Source organism: Somniosus microcephalus, chromosome 15 (genome assembly GCF_052327205.1).
Source record: "Somniosus microcephalus isolate GS21.2 chromosome 15, FLI_Smic_1.0, whole genome shotgun sequence".
NCBI lineage: Eukaryota > Metazoa > Chordata > Chondrichthyes > Squaliformes > Somniosidae > Somniosus > Somniosus microcephalus.
The window spans coordinates 58,231,351-58,243,321 of NC_141001.1; the positions used below are offsets into that span (position 1 = coordinate 58,231,351).

Genomic DNA, 11,971 nt, shown 5'->3' on the forward strand with positions numbered 1-11,971 from the left:
TTAGTCGTCACCGGAGCATGCAATGACACCAGATGAGTAAAGGAAGCACAGCATCATACCTGCATTAACTCAGTGCAGGCGAGCAGCTGCTGCCATTTTGAACTGAAGGCAGCTGAAACAAGAGCAAAAGCTGCCGGGTGCGGTGGCGCGCACCTGTGATCCCGCTGCTGGGAGGCTGAGGCTGTAGGATTGCTTGAGGTCAGGAGTTCTGGGCTGCCGTCTTCTGTGCCGATCGGGTGTCCGCACTAAGAGCAGTATCCACATGGTGGTCCTAGGAGAACCTGGGCTCACCAGGTCGGATAAAGCGGGGTGAACCGGCCCAGGTCGGAAACGGAGCAGGTCAAAGCCCCCGTGCTGCTCGGTAGTCGGGTCGCACTTGTGAATAGAAGCTGCAGTGCAGCCTGGCCAATACAGTGAGACGCATCCTTTTCCCACTCTCTGCTTTACAACAAACAAACAAACAAAAAACCTCCACACGTGTCCATCGCCAACACTGCAAACAAACTCGCTGCCTTTTCTCCCCACATTCAGTCACACCACACTAATCTTGCGACCCGCAATGATTTCCCCTCTCACATCCAATATCATCGCCACAACAAAGCCTCACACTTTACAACATCTTAATCTTCACCAGCCCCCCACGCACATGCACACACACTCTCCCCATCATTATCATCACGGCATTTTACTACCACATTCCCCACTTTGTCTCCGTCACATTCAACTCACGCTTACTGCTCCCTGCTGCTCACTGCAGCCACTGCACTTACAAAATCTCCACTTTACACAATTATGCTCGCCGCGGCCACGAGAGAGCGCAAATCTCATTTCATTCTCCTCCACACTTGACCCACTACTAAATGGCATACATTTAGTTTGGCAATCACTCACATTCAATCTAATTCTTTGCTCGTTTCCTACCCTTTCACTCATTCAGTTATGCAATTCACTGTTTTTCCAACATTAGCAGCTCTCGACGCTGCGGGCTGCATTTTACTCACTGCAAATGCAACCGAGCGAGACACAGCAAAAGTTTCCTTATAATTTACACTGACTCAACTTATCTCCAAGCCCCATTGTGAGATCACCGAAAGCCCACTGCTCAACGTCGTCGCTACTTAATGTAACCCGAAGGAGAAGGCCAGGGCAGAAGATAGGGGCCGAGGAAACAAACAATGCTCACTGATTGTGACTTGACCGCTTCACTTAGTAAGAACTGTGCGTCAGTGAGATATTTTACATCAGAAATGACTCTGCTCCTCCGTGCTGCAATCCTCGCAGCAAACGCGAATCTGAACGACAGCCAACCGACACGCCGCCTGTCACATTTTGCAAGGCACTGATACTTGCGCTGAAGGCTAGTATAGCCGAATAGAATCGGAATGCTGTCCTTGCCCAGAAATGTGCAATCACTGAAATTGTCTTGATGTTCTTACTTAGTCGTCACCGGAGCATGCAATGACACCAGATGAGTAAAGGAAGCACAGCATCATACCTGCATTAACTCAGTGCAGGCGAGCAGCTGCTGCCATTTTGAACTGAAGGCAGCTGAAACAAGAGCAAAAGCTGCCGGGTGCGGTGGCGCGCACCTGTGATCCCGCTGCTGGGAGGCTGAGGCTGTAGGATTGCTTGAGGTCAGGAGTTCTGGGCTGCCGTCTTCTGTGCCGATCGGGTGTCCGCACTAAGAGCAGTATCCACATGGTGGTCCTAGGAGAACCTGGGCTCACCAGGTCGGATAAAGCGGGGTGAACCGGCCCAGGTCGGAAACGGAGCAGGTCAAAGCCCCCGTGCTGCTCGGTAGTCGGGTCGCACTTAGTGAATAGAGGCTGCAGTGCAGCCTGGCCAATACAGTGAGACGCATCCTTTTCCCACTCTCTGCTTTACAACAAACAAACAAACAAAAAACCTCCACACGTGTCCATCGCCAACACTGCAAACAAACTCGCTGCCTTTTCTCCCCACATTCAGTCACACCACACTAATCTTGCGACCCGCAATGATTTCCCCTCTCACATCCAATATCATCGCCACAACAAAGCCTCACACTTTACAACATCTTAATCTTCACCAGCCCCCCACGCACATGCACACACACTCTCCCCATCATTATCATCACGGCATTTTACTACCACATTCCCCACTTTGTCTCCGTCACATTCAACTCACGCTTACTGCTCCCTGCTGCTCACTGCAGCCACTGCACTTACAAAATCTCCACTTTACACAATTATGCTCGCCGCGGCCACGAGAGAGCGCAAATCTCATTTCATTCTCCTCCACACTTGACCCACTACTAAATGGCATACATTTAGTTTGGCAATCACTCACATTCAATCTAATTCTTTGCTCGTTTCCTACCCTTTCACTCATTCAGTTATGCAATTCACTGTTTTTCCAACATTAGCAGCTCTCGACGCTGCGGGCTGCATTTTACTCACTGCAAATGCAACCGAGCGAGACACAGCAAAAGTTTCCTTATAATTTACACTGACTCAACTTATCTCCAAGCCCCATTGTGAGATCACCGAAAGCCCACTGCTCAACGTCGTCGCTACTTAATGTAACCCGAAGGAGAAGGCCAGGGCAGAAGATAGGGGCCGAGGAAACAAACAATGCTCACTGATTGTGACTTGACCGCTTCACTTAGTAAGAACTGTGCGTCAGTGAGATATTTTACATCAGAAATGACTCTGCTCCTCCGTGCTGCAATCCTCGCAGCAAACGCGAATCTGAACGACAGCCAACCGACACGCCGCCTGTCACATTTTGCAAGGCACTGATACTTGCGCTGAAGGCTAGTATAGCCGAATAGAATCGGAATGCTGTCCTTGCCCAGAAATGTGCAATCACTGAAATTGTCTTGATGTTCTTACTTAGTCGTCACCGGAGCATGCAATGACACCAGATGAGTAAAGGAAGCACAGCATCATACCTGCATTAACTCAGTGCAGGCGAGCAGCTGCTGCCATTTTGAACTGAAGGCAGCTGAAACAAGAGCAAAAGCTGCCGGGTGCGGTGGCGCGCACCTGTGATCCCGCTGCTGGGAGGCTGAGGCTGTAGGATTGCTTGAGGTCAGGAGTTCTGGGCTGCCGTCTTCTGTGCCGATCGGGTGTCCGCACTAAGAGCAGTATCCACATGGTGGTCCTAGGAGAACCTGGGCTCACCAGGTCGGATAAAGCGGGGTGAACCGGCCCAGGTCGGAAACGGAGCAGGTCAAAGCCCCCGTGCTGCTCGGTAGTCGGGTCGCACTTAGTGAATAGAGGCTGCAGTGCAGCCTGGCCAATACAGTGAGACGCATCCTTTTCCCACTCTCTGCTTTACAACAAACAAACAAACAAAAAACCTCCACACGTGTCCATCGCCAACACTGCAAACAAACTCGCTGCCTTTTCTCCCCACATTCAGTCACACCACACTAATCTTGCGACCCGCAATGATTTCCCCTCTCACATCCAATATCATCGCCACAACAAAGCCTCACACTTTACAACATCTTAATCTTCACCAGCCCCCCACGCACATGCACACACACTCTCCCCATCATTATCATCACGGCATTTTACTACCACATTCCCCACTTTGTCTCCGTCACATTCAACTCACGCTTACTGCTCCCTGCTGCTCACTGCAGCCACTGCACTTACAAAATCTCCACTTTACACAATTATGCTCGCCGCGGCCACGAGAGAGCGCAAATCTCATTTCATTCTCCTCCACACTTGACCCACTACTAAATGGCATACATTTAGTTTGGCAATCACTCACATTCAATCTAATTCTTTGCTCGTTTCCTACCCTTTCACTCATTCAGTTATGCAATTCACTGTTTTTCCAACATTAGCAGCTCTCGACGCTGCGGGCTGCATTTTACTCACTGCAAATGCAACCGAGCGAGACACAGCAAAAGTTTCCTTATAATTTACACTGACTCAACTTATCTCCAAGCCCCATTGTGAGATCACCGAAAGCCCACTGCTCAACGTCGTCGCTACTTAATGTAACCCGAAGGAGAAGGCCAGGGCAGAAGATAGGGGCCGAGGAAACAAACAATGCTCACTGATTGTGACTTGACCGCTTCACTTAGTAAGAACTGTGCGTCAGTGAGATATTTTACATCAGAAATGACTCTGCTCCTCCGTGCTGCAATCCTCGCAGCAAACGCGAATCTGAACGACAGCCAACCGACACGCCGCCTGTCACATTTTGCAAGGCACTGATACTTGCGCTGAAGGCTAGTATAGCCGAATAGAATCGGAATGCTGTCCTTGCCCAGAAATGTGCAATCACTGAAATTGTCTTGATGTTCTTACTTAGTCGTCACCGGAGCATGCAATGACACCAGATGAGTAAAGGAAGCACAGCATCATACCTGCATTAACTCAGTGCAGGCGAGCAGCTGCTGCCATTTTGAACTGAAGGCAGCTGAAACAAGAGCAAAAGCTGCCGGGTGCGGTGGCGCGCACCTGTGATCCCGCTGCTGGGAGGCTGAGGCTGTAGGATTGCTTGAGGTCAGGAGTTCTGGGCTGCCGTCTTCTGTGCCGATCGGGTGTCCGCACTAAGAGCAGTATCCACATGGTGGTCCTAGGAGAACCTGGGCTCACCAGGTCGGATAAAGCGGGGTGAACCGGCCCAGGTCGGAAACGGAGCAGGTCAAAGCCCCCGTGCTGCTCGGTAGTCGGGTCGCACTTGTGAATAGAGGCTGCAGTGCAGCCTGGCCAATACAGTGAGACGCATCCTTTTCCCACTCTCTGCTTTACAACAAACAAACAAACAAAAAACCTCCACACGTGTCCATCGCCAACACTGCAAACAAACTCGCTGCCTTTTCTCCCCACATTCAGTCACACCACACTAATCTTGCGACCCGCAATGATTTCCCCTCTCACATCCAATATCATCGCCACAACAAAGCCTCACACTTTACAACATCTTAATCTTCACCAGCCCCCCACGCACATGCACACACACTCTCCCCATCATTATCATCACGGCATTTTACTACCACATTCCCCACTTTGTCTCCGTCACATTCAACTCACGCTTACTGCTCCCTGCTGCTCACTGCAGCCACTGCACTTACAAAATCTCCACTTTACACAATTATGCTCGCCGCGGCCACGAGAGAGCGCAAATCTCATTTCATTCTCCTCCACACTTGACCCACTACTAAATGGCATACATTTAGTTTGGCAATCACTCACATTCAATCTAATTCTTTGCTCGTTTCCTACCCTTTCACTCATTCAGTTATGCAATTCACTGTTTTTCCAACATTAGCAGCTCTCGACGCTGCGGGCTGCATTTTACTCACTGCAAATGCAACCGAGCGAGACACAGCAAAAGTTTCCTTATAATTTACACTGACTCAACTTATCTCCAAGCCCCATTGTGAGATCGCCGAAAGCCCACTGCTCAACGTCGTCGCTACTTAATGTAACCCGAAGGAGAAGGCCAGGGCAGAAGATAGGGGCCGAGGAAACAAACAATGCTCACTGATTGTGACTTGACCGCTTCACTTAGTAAGAACTGTGCGTCAGTGAGATATTTTACATCAGAAATGACTCTGCTCCTCCGTGCTGCAATCCTCGCAGCAAACGCGAATCTGAACGACAGCCAACCGACACGCCGCCTGTCACATTTTGCAAGGCACTGATACTTGCGCTGAAGGCTAGTATAGCCGAATAGAATCGGAATGCTGTCCTTGCCCAGAAATGTGCAATCACTGAAATTGTCTTGATGTTCTTACTTAGTCGTCACCGGAGCATGCAATGACACCAGATGAGTAAAGGAAGCACAGCATCATACCTGCATTAACTCAGTGCAGGCGAGCAGCTGCTGCCATTTTGAACTGAAGGCAGCTGAAACAAGAGCAAAAGCTGCCGGGTGCGGTGGCGCGCACCTGTGATCCCGCTGCTGGGAGGCTGAGGCTGTAGGATTGCTTGAGGTCAGGAGTTCTGGGCTGCCGTCTTCTGTGCCGATCGGGTGTCCGCACTAAGAGCAGTATCCACATGGTGGTCCTAGGAGAACCTGGGCTCACCAGGTCGGATAAAGCGGGGTGAACCGGCCCAGGTCGGAAACGGAGCAGGTCAAAGCCCCCGTGCTGCTCGGTAGTCGGGTCGCACTTGTGAATAGAGGCTGCAGTGCAGCCTGGCCAATACAGTGAGACGCATCCTTTTCCCACTCTCTGCTTTACAACAAACAAACAAACAAAAAACCTCCACACGTGTCCATCGCCAACACTGCAAACAAACTCGCTGCCTTTTCTCCCCACATTCAGTCACACCACACTAATCTTGCGACCCGCAATGATTTCCCCTCTCACATCCAATATCATCGCCACAACAAAGCCTCACACTTTACAACATCTTAATCTTCACCAGCCCCCCACGCACATGCACACACACTCTCCCCATCATTATCATCACGGCATTTTACTACCACATTCCCCACTTTGTCTCCGTCACATTCAACTCACGCTTACTGCTCCCTGCTGCTCACTGCAGCCACTGCACTTACAAAATCTCCACTTTACACAATTATGCTCGCCGCGGCCACGAGAGAGCGCAAATCTCATTTCATTCTCCTCCACACTTGACCCACTACTAAATGGCATACATTTAGTTTGGCAATCACTCACATTCAATCTAATTCTTTGCTCGTTTCCTACCCTTTCACTCATTCAGTTATGCAATTCACTGTTTTTCCAACATTAGCAGCTCTCGACGCTGCGGGCTGCATTTTACTCACTGCAAATGCAACCGAGCGAGACACAGCAAAAGTTTCCTTATAATTTACACTGACTCAACTTATCTCCAAGCCCCATTGTGAGATCACCGAAAGCCCACTGCTCAACGTCGTCGCTACTTAATGTAACCCGAAGGAGAAGGCCAGGGCAGAAGATAGGGGCCGAGGAAACAAACAATGCTCACTGATTGTGACTTGACCGCTTCACTTAGTAAGAACTGTGCGTCAGTGAGATATTTTACATCAGAAATGACTCTGCTCCTCCGTGCTGCAATCCTCGCAGCAAACGCGAATCTGAACGACAGCCAACCGACACGCCGCCTGTCACATTTTGCAAGGCACTGATACTTGCGCTGAAGGCTAGTATAGCCGAATAGAATCGGAATGCTGTCCTTGCCCAGAAATGTGCAATCACTGAAATTGTCTTGATGTTCTTACTTAGTCGTCACCGGAGCATGCAATGACACCAGATGAGTAAAGGAAGCACAGCATCATACCTGCATTAACTCAGTGCAGGCGAGCAGCTGCTGCCATTTTGAACTGAAGGCAGCTGAAACAAGAGCAAAAGCTGCCGGGTGCGGTGGCGCGCACCTGTGATCCCGCTGCTGGGAGGCTGAGGCTGTAGTGATTACTTGAGGTCAGGAGTTCTGGGCTGCCGTCTTCTGTGCCGATCGGGTGTCCGCACTAAGAGCAGTATCCACATGGTGGTCCTAGGAGAACCTGGGCTCACCAGGTCGGATAAAGCGGGGTGAACCGGCCCAGGTCGGAAACGGAGTAGGTCAAAGCCCCCGTGCTGCTCGGTAGTCGGGTCGCACTTGTGAATAGAGGCTGCAGTGCAGCCTGGCCAATACAGTGAGACGCATCCTTTTCCCACTCTCTGCTTTACAACAAACAAACAAACAAAAAACCTCCACACGTGTCCATCGCCAACACTGCAAACAAACTCGCTGCCTTTTCTCCCCACATTCAGTCACACCACACTAATCTTGCGACCCGCAATGATTTCCCCTCTCACATCCAATATCATCGCCACAACAAAGCCTCACACTTTACAACATCTTAATCTTCACCAGCCCCCCACGCACATGCACACACACTCTCCCCATCATTATCATCACGGCATTTTACTACCACATTCCCCACTTTGTCTCCGTCACATTCAACTCACGCTTACTGCTCCCTGCTGCTCACTGCAGCCACTGCACTTACAAAATCTCCACTTTACACAATTATGCTCGCCGCGGCCACGAGAGAGCGCAAATCTCATTTCATTCTCCTCCACACTTGACCCACTACTAAATGGCATACATTTAGTTTGGCAATCACTCACATTCAATCTAATTCTTTGCTCGTTTCCTACCCTTTCACTCATTCAGTTATGCAATTCACTGTTTTTCCAACATTAGCAGCTCTCGACGCTGCGGGCTGCATTTTACTCACTGCAAATGCAACCGAGCGAGACACAGCAAAAGTTTCCTTATAATTTACACTGACTCAACTTATCTCCAAGCCCCATTGTGAGATCACCGAAAGCCCACTGCTCAACGTCGTCGCTACTTAATGTAACCCGAAGGAGAAGGCCAGGGCAGAAGATAGGGGCCGAGGAAACAAACAATGCTCACTGATTGTGACTTGACCGCTTCACTTAGTAAGAACTGTGCGTCAGTGAGATATTTTACATCAGAAATGACTCTGCTCCTCCGTGCTGCAATCCTCGCAGCAAACGCGAATCTGAACGACAGCCAACCGACACGCCGCCTGTCACATTTTGCAAGGCACTGATACTTGCGCTGAAGGCTAGTATAGCCGAATAGAATCGGAATGCTGTCCTTGCCCAGAAATGTGCAATCACTGAAATTGTCTTGATGTTCTTACTTAGTCGTCACCGGAGCATGCAATGACACCAGATGAGTAAAGGAAGCACAGCATCATACCTGCATTAACTCAGTGCAGGCGAGCAGCTGCTGCCATTTTGAACTGAAGGCAGCTGAAACAAAAGCAAAAGCTGCCGGGTGCGGTGGCGCGCACCTGTGATCCCGCTGCTGGGAGGCTGAGGCTGTAGGATTGCTTGAGGTCAGGAGTTCTGGGCTGCCGTCTTCTGTGCCGATCGGGTGTCCGCACTAAGAGCAGTATCCACATGGTGGTCCTAGGAGAACCTGGGCTCACCAGGTCGGATAAAGCGGGGTGAACCGGCCCAGGTCGGAGACGGAGCAGGTCAAAGCCCCCGTGCTGCTCGGTAGTCGGGTCGCACTTGTGAATAGAGGCTGCAGTGCAGCCTGGCCAATACAGTGAGACGCATCCTTTTCCCACTCTCTGCTTTACAACAAACAAACAAACAAAAAACCTCCACACGTGTCCATCGCCAACACTGCAAACAAACTCGCTGCCTTTTCTCCCCACATTCAGTCACACCACACTAATCTTGCGACCCGCAATGATTTCCCCTCTCACATCCAATATCATCGCCACAACAAAGCCTCACACTTTACAACATCTTAATCTTCACCAGCCCCCCACGCACATGCACACACACTCTCCCCATCATTATCATCACGGCATTTTACTACCACATTCCCCACTTTGTCTCCGTCACATTCAACTCACGCTTACTGCTCCCTGCTGCTCACTGCAGCCACTGCACTTACAAAATCTCCACTTTACACAATTATGCTCGCCGCGGCCACGAGAGAGCGCAAATCTCATTTCATTCTCCTCCACACTTGACCCACTACTAAATGGCATACATTTAGTTTGGCAATCACTCACATTCAATCTAATTCTTTGCTCGTTTCCTACCCTTTCACTCATTCAGTTATGCAATTCACTGTTTTTCCAACATTAGCAGCTCTCGACGCTGCGGGCTGCATTTTACTCACTGCAAATGCAACCGAGCGAGACACAGCAAAAGTTTCCTTATAATTTACACTGACTCAACTTATCTCCAAGCCCCATTGTGAGATCACCGAAAGCCCACTGCTCAACGTCGTCGCTACTTAATGTAACCCGAAGGAGAAGGCCAGGGCAGAAGATAGGGGCCGAGGAAACAAACAATGCTCACTGATTGTGACTTGACCGCTTCACTTAGTAAGAACTGTGCGTCAGTGAGATATTTTACATCAGAAATGACTCTGCTCCTCCGTGCTGCAATCCTCGCAGCAAACGCGAATCTGAACGACAGCCAACCGACACGCCGCCTGTCACATTTTGCAAGGCACTGATACTTGCGCTGAAGGCTAGTATAGCCGAATAGAATCGGAATGCTGTCCTTGCCCAGAAATGTGCAATCACTGAAATTGTCTTGATGTTCTTACTTAGTCGTCACCGGAGCATGCAATGACACCAGATGAGTAAAGGAAGCACAGCATCATACCTGCATTAACTCAGTGCAGGCGAGCAGCTGCTGCCATTTTGAACTGAAGGCAGCTGAAACAAGAGCAAAAGCTGCCGGGTGCGGTGGCGCGCACCTGTGATCCCGCTGCTGGGAGGCTGAGGCTGTAGGATTGCTTGAGGTCAGGAGTTCTGGGCTGCCGTCTTCTGTGCCGATCGGGTGTCCGCACTAAGAGCAGTATCCACATGGTGGTCCTAGGAGAACCTGGGCTCACCAGGTCGGATAAAGCGGGGTGAACCGGCCCAGGTCGGAGACGGAGCAGGTCAAAGCCCCCGTGCTGCTCGGTAGTCGGGTCGCACTTGTGAATAGAGGCTGCAGTGCAGCCTGGCCAATACAGTGAGACGCATCCTTTTCCCACTCTCTGCTTTACAACAAACAAACAAACAAAAAACCTCCACACGTGTCCATCGCCAACACTGCAAACAAACTCGCTGCCTTTTCTCCCCACATTCAGTCACACCACACTAATCTTGCGACCCGCAATGATTTCCCCTCTCACATCCAATATCATCGCCACAACAAAGCCTCACACTTTACAACATCTTAATCTTCACCAGCCCCCCACGCACATGCACACACACTCTCCCCATCATTATCATCACGGCATTTTACTACCACATTCCCCACTTTGTCTCCGTCACATTCAACTCACGCTTACTGCTCCCTGCTGCTCACTGCAGCCACTGCACTTACAAAATCTCCACTTTACACAATTATGCTCGCCGCGGCCACGAGAGAGCGCAAATCTCATTTCATTCTCCTCCACACTTGACCCACTACTAAATGGCATACATTTAGTTTGGCAATCACTCACATTCAATCTAATTCTTTGCTCGTTTCCTACCCTTTCACTCATTCAGTTATGCAATTCACTGTTTTTCCAACATTAGCAGCTCTCGACGCTGCGGGCTGCATTTTACTCACTGCAAATGCAACCGAGCGAGACACAGCAAAAGTTTCCTTATAATTTACACTGACTCAACTTATCTCCAAGCCCCATTGTGAGATCACCGAAAGCCCACTGCTCAACGTCGTCGCTACTTAATGTAACCCGAAGGAGAAGGCCAGGGCAGAAGATAGGGGCCGAGGAAACAAACAATGCTCACTGATTGTGACTTGACCGCTTCACTTAGTAAGAACTGTGCGTCAGTGAGATATTTTACATCAGAAATGACTCTGCTCCTCCGTGCTGCAATCCTCGCAGCAAACGCGAATCTGAACGACAGCCAACCGACACGCCGCCTGTCACATTTTGCAAGGCACTGATACTTGCGCTGAAGGCTAGTATAGCCGAATAGAATCGGAATGCTGTCCTTGCCCAGAAATGTGCAATCACTGAAATTGTCTTGATGTTCTTACTTAGTCGTCACCGGAGCATGCAATGACACCAGATGAGTAAAGGAAGCACAGCATCATACCTGCATTAACTCAGTGCAGGCGAGCAGCTGCTGCCATTTTGAACTGAAGGCAGCTGAAACAAGAGCAAAAGCTGCCGGGTGCGGTGGCGCGCACCTGTGATCCCGCTGCTGGGAGGCTGAGGCTGTAGGATTGCTTGAGGTCAGGAGTTCTGGGCTGCCGTCTTCTGTGCCGATCGGGTGTCCGCACTAAGAGCAGTATCCACATGGTGGTCCTAGGAGAACCTGGGCTCACCAGGTCGGATAAAGCGGGGTGAACCGGCCCAGGTCGGAAACGGAGCAGGTCAAAGCCCCCGTGCTGCTCGGTAGTCGGGTCGCACTTGTGAATAGAGGCTGCAGTGCAGCCTGGCCAATACAGTGAGACGCATCCTTTTCCCACTCTCTGCTTTACAACAAACAAACAAACAAAAAACCTCCACACGTG

General features: G+C 50.3%; 9 non-coding genes across 9 annotated transcripts; all 9 read left to right on the top strand.

Annotated features, from left to right (window-relative positions):
- The first annotated feature begins 132 nt into the window (after positions 1-132).
- Positions 133-430, top strand: LOC147106790 (signal recognition particle RNA). Its single transcript, XR_015081143.1, has one exon.
- A 1,138-nt stretch (positions 431-1,568) lies between these two features.
- LOC147106791 (signal recognition particle RNA) lies at positions 1,569-1,867 on the top strand. Its single transcript, XR_015081190.1, has one exon.
- A 1,138-nt stretch (positions 1,868-3,005) lies between these two features.
- LOC147106792 (signal recognition particle RNA) lies at positions 3,006-3,304 on the top strand. The gene has a single exon (XR_015081191.1).
- A 1,138-nt stretch (positions 3,305-4,442) lies between these two features.
- Positions 4,443-4,740, top strand: LOC147106793 (signal recognition particle RNA). Its single transcript, XR_015081264.1, has one exon.
- Positions 4,741-5,878: 1,138 nt separating this feature from the next.
- LOC147106794 (signal recognition particle RNA) lies at positions 5,879-6,176 on the top strand. Its single transcript, XR_015081265.1, has one exon.
- A 1,138-nt stretch (positions 6,177-7,314) lies between these two features.
- Positions 7,315-7,613, top strand: LOC147106795 (signal recognition particle RNA). The gene has a single exon (XR_015081196.1).
- Positions 7,614-8,751: 1,138 nt separating this feature from the next.
- Positions 8,752-9,049, top strand: LOC147106796 (signal recognition particle RNA). The gene has a single exon (XR_015081146.1).
- A 1,138-nt stretch (positions 9,050-10,187) lies between these two features.
- On the top strand, positions 10,188-10,485 carry LOC147106797 (signal recognition particle RNA). The gene has a single exon (XR_015081147.1).
- A 1,138-nt stretch (positions 10,486-11,623) lies between these two features.
- Positions 11,624-11,921, top strand: LOC147106798 (signal recognition particle RNA). Its single transcript, XR_015081267.1, has one exon.
- The last annotated feature ends 50 nt before the right edge of the window (positions 11,922-11,971 follow it).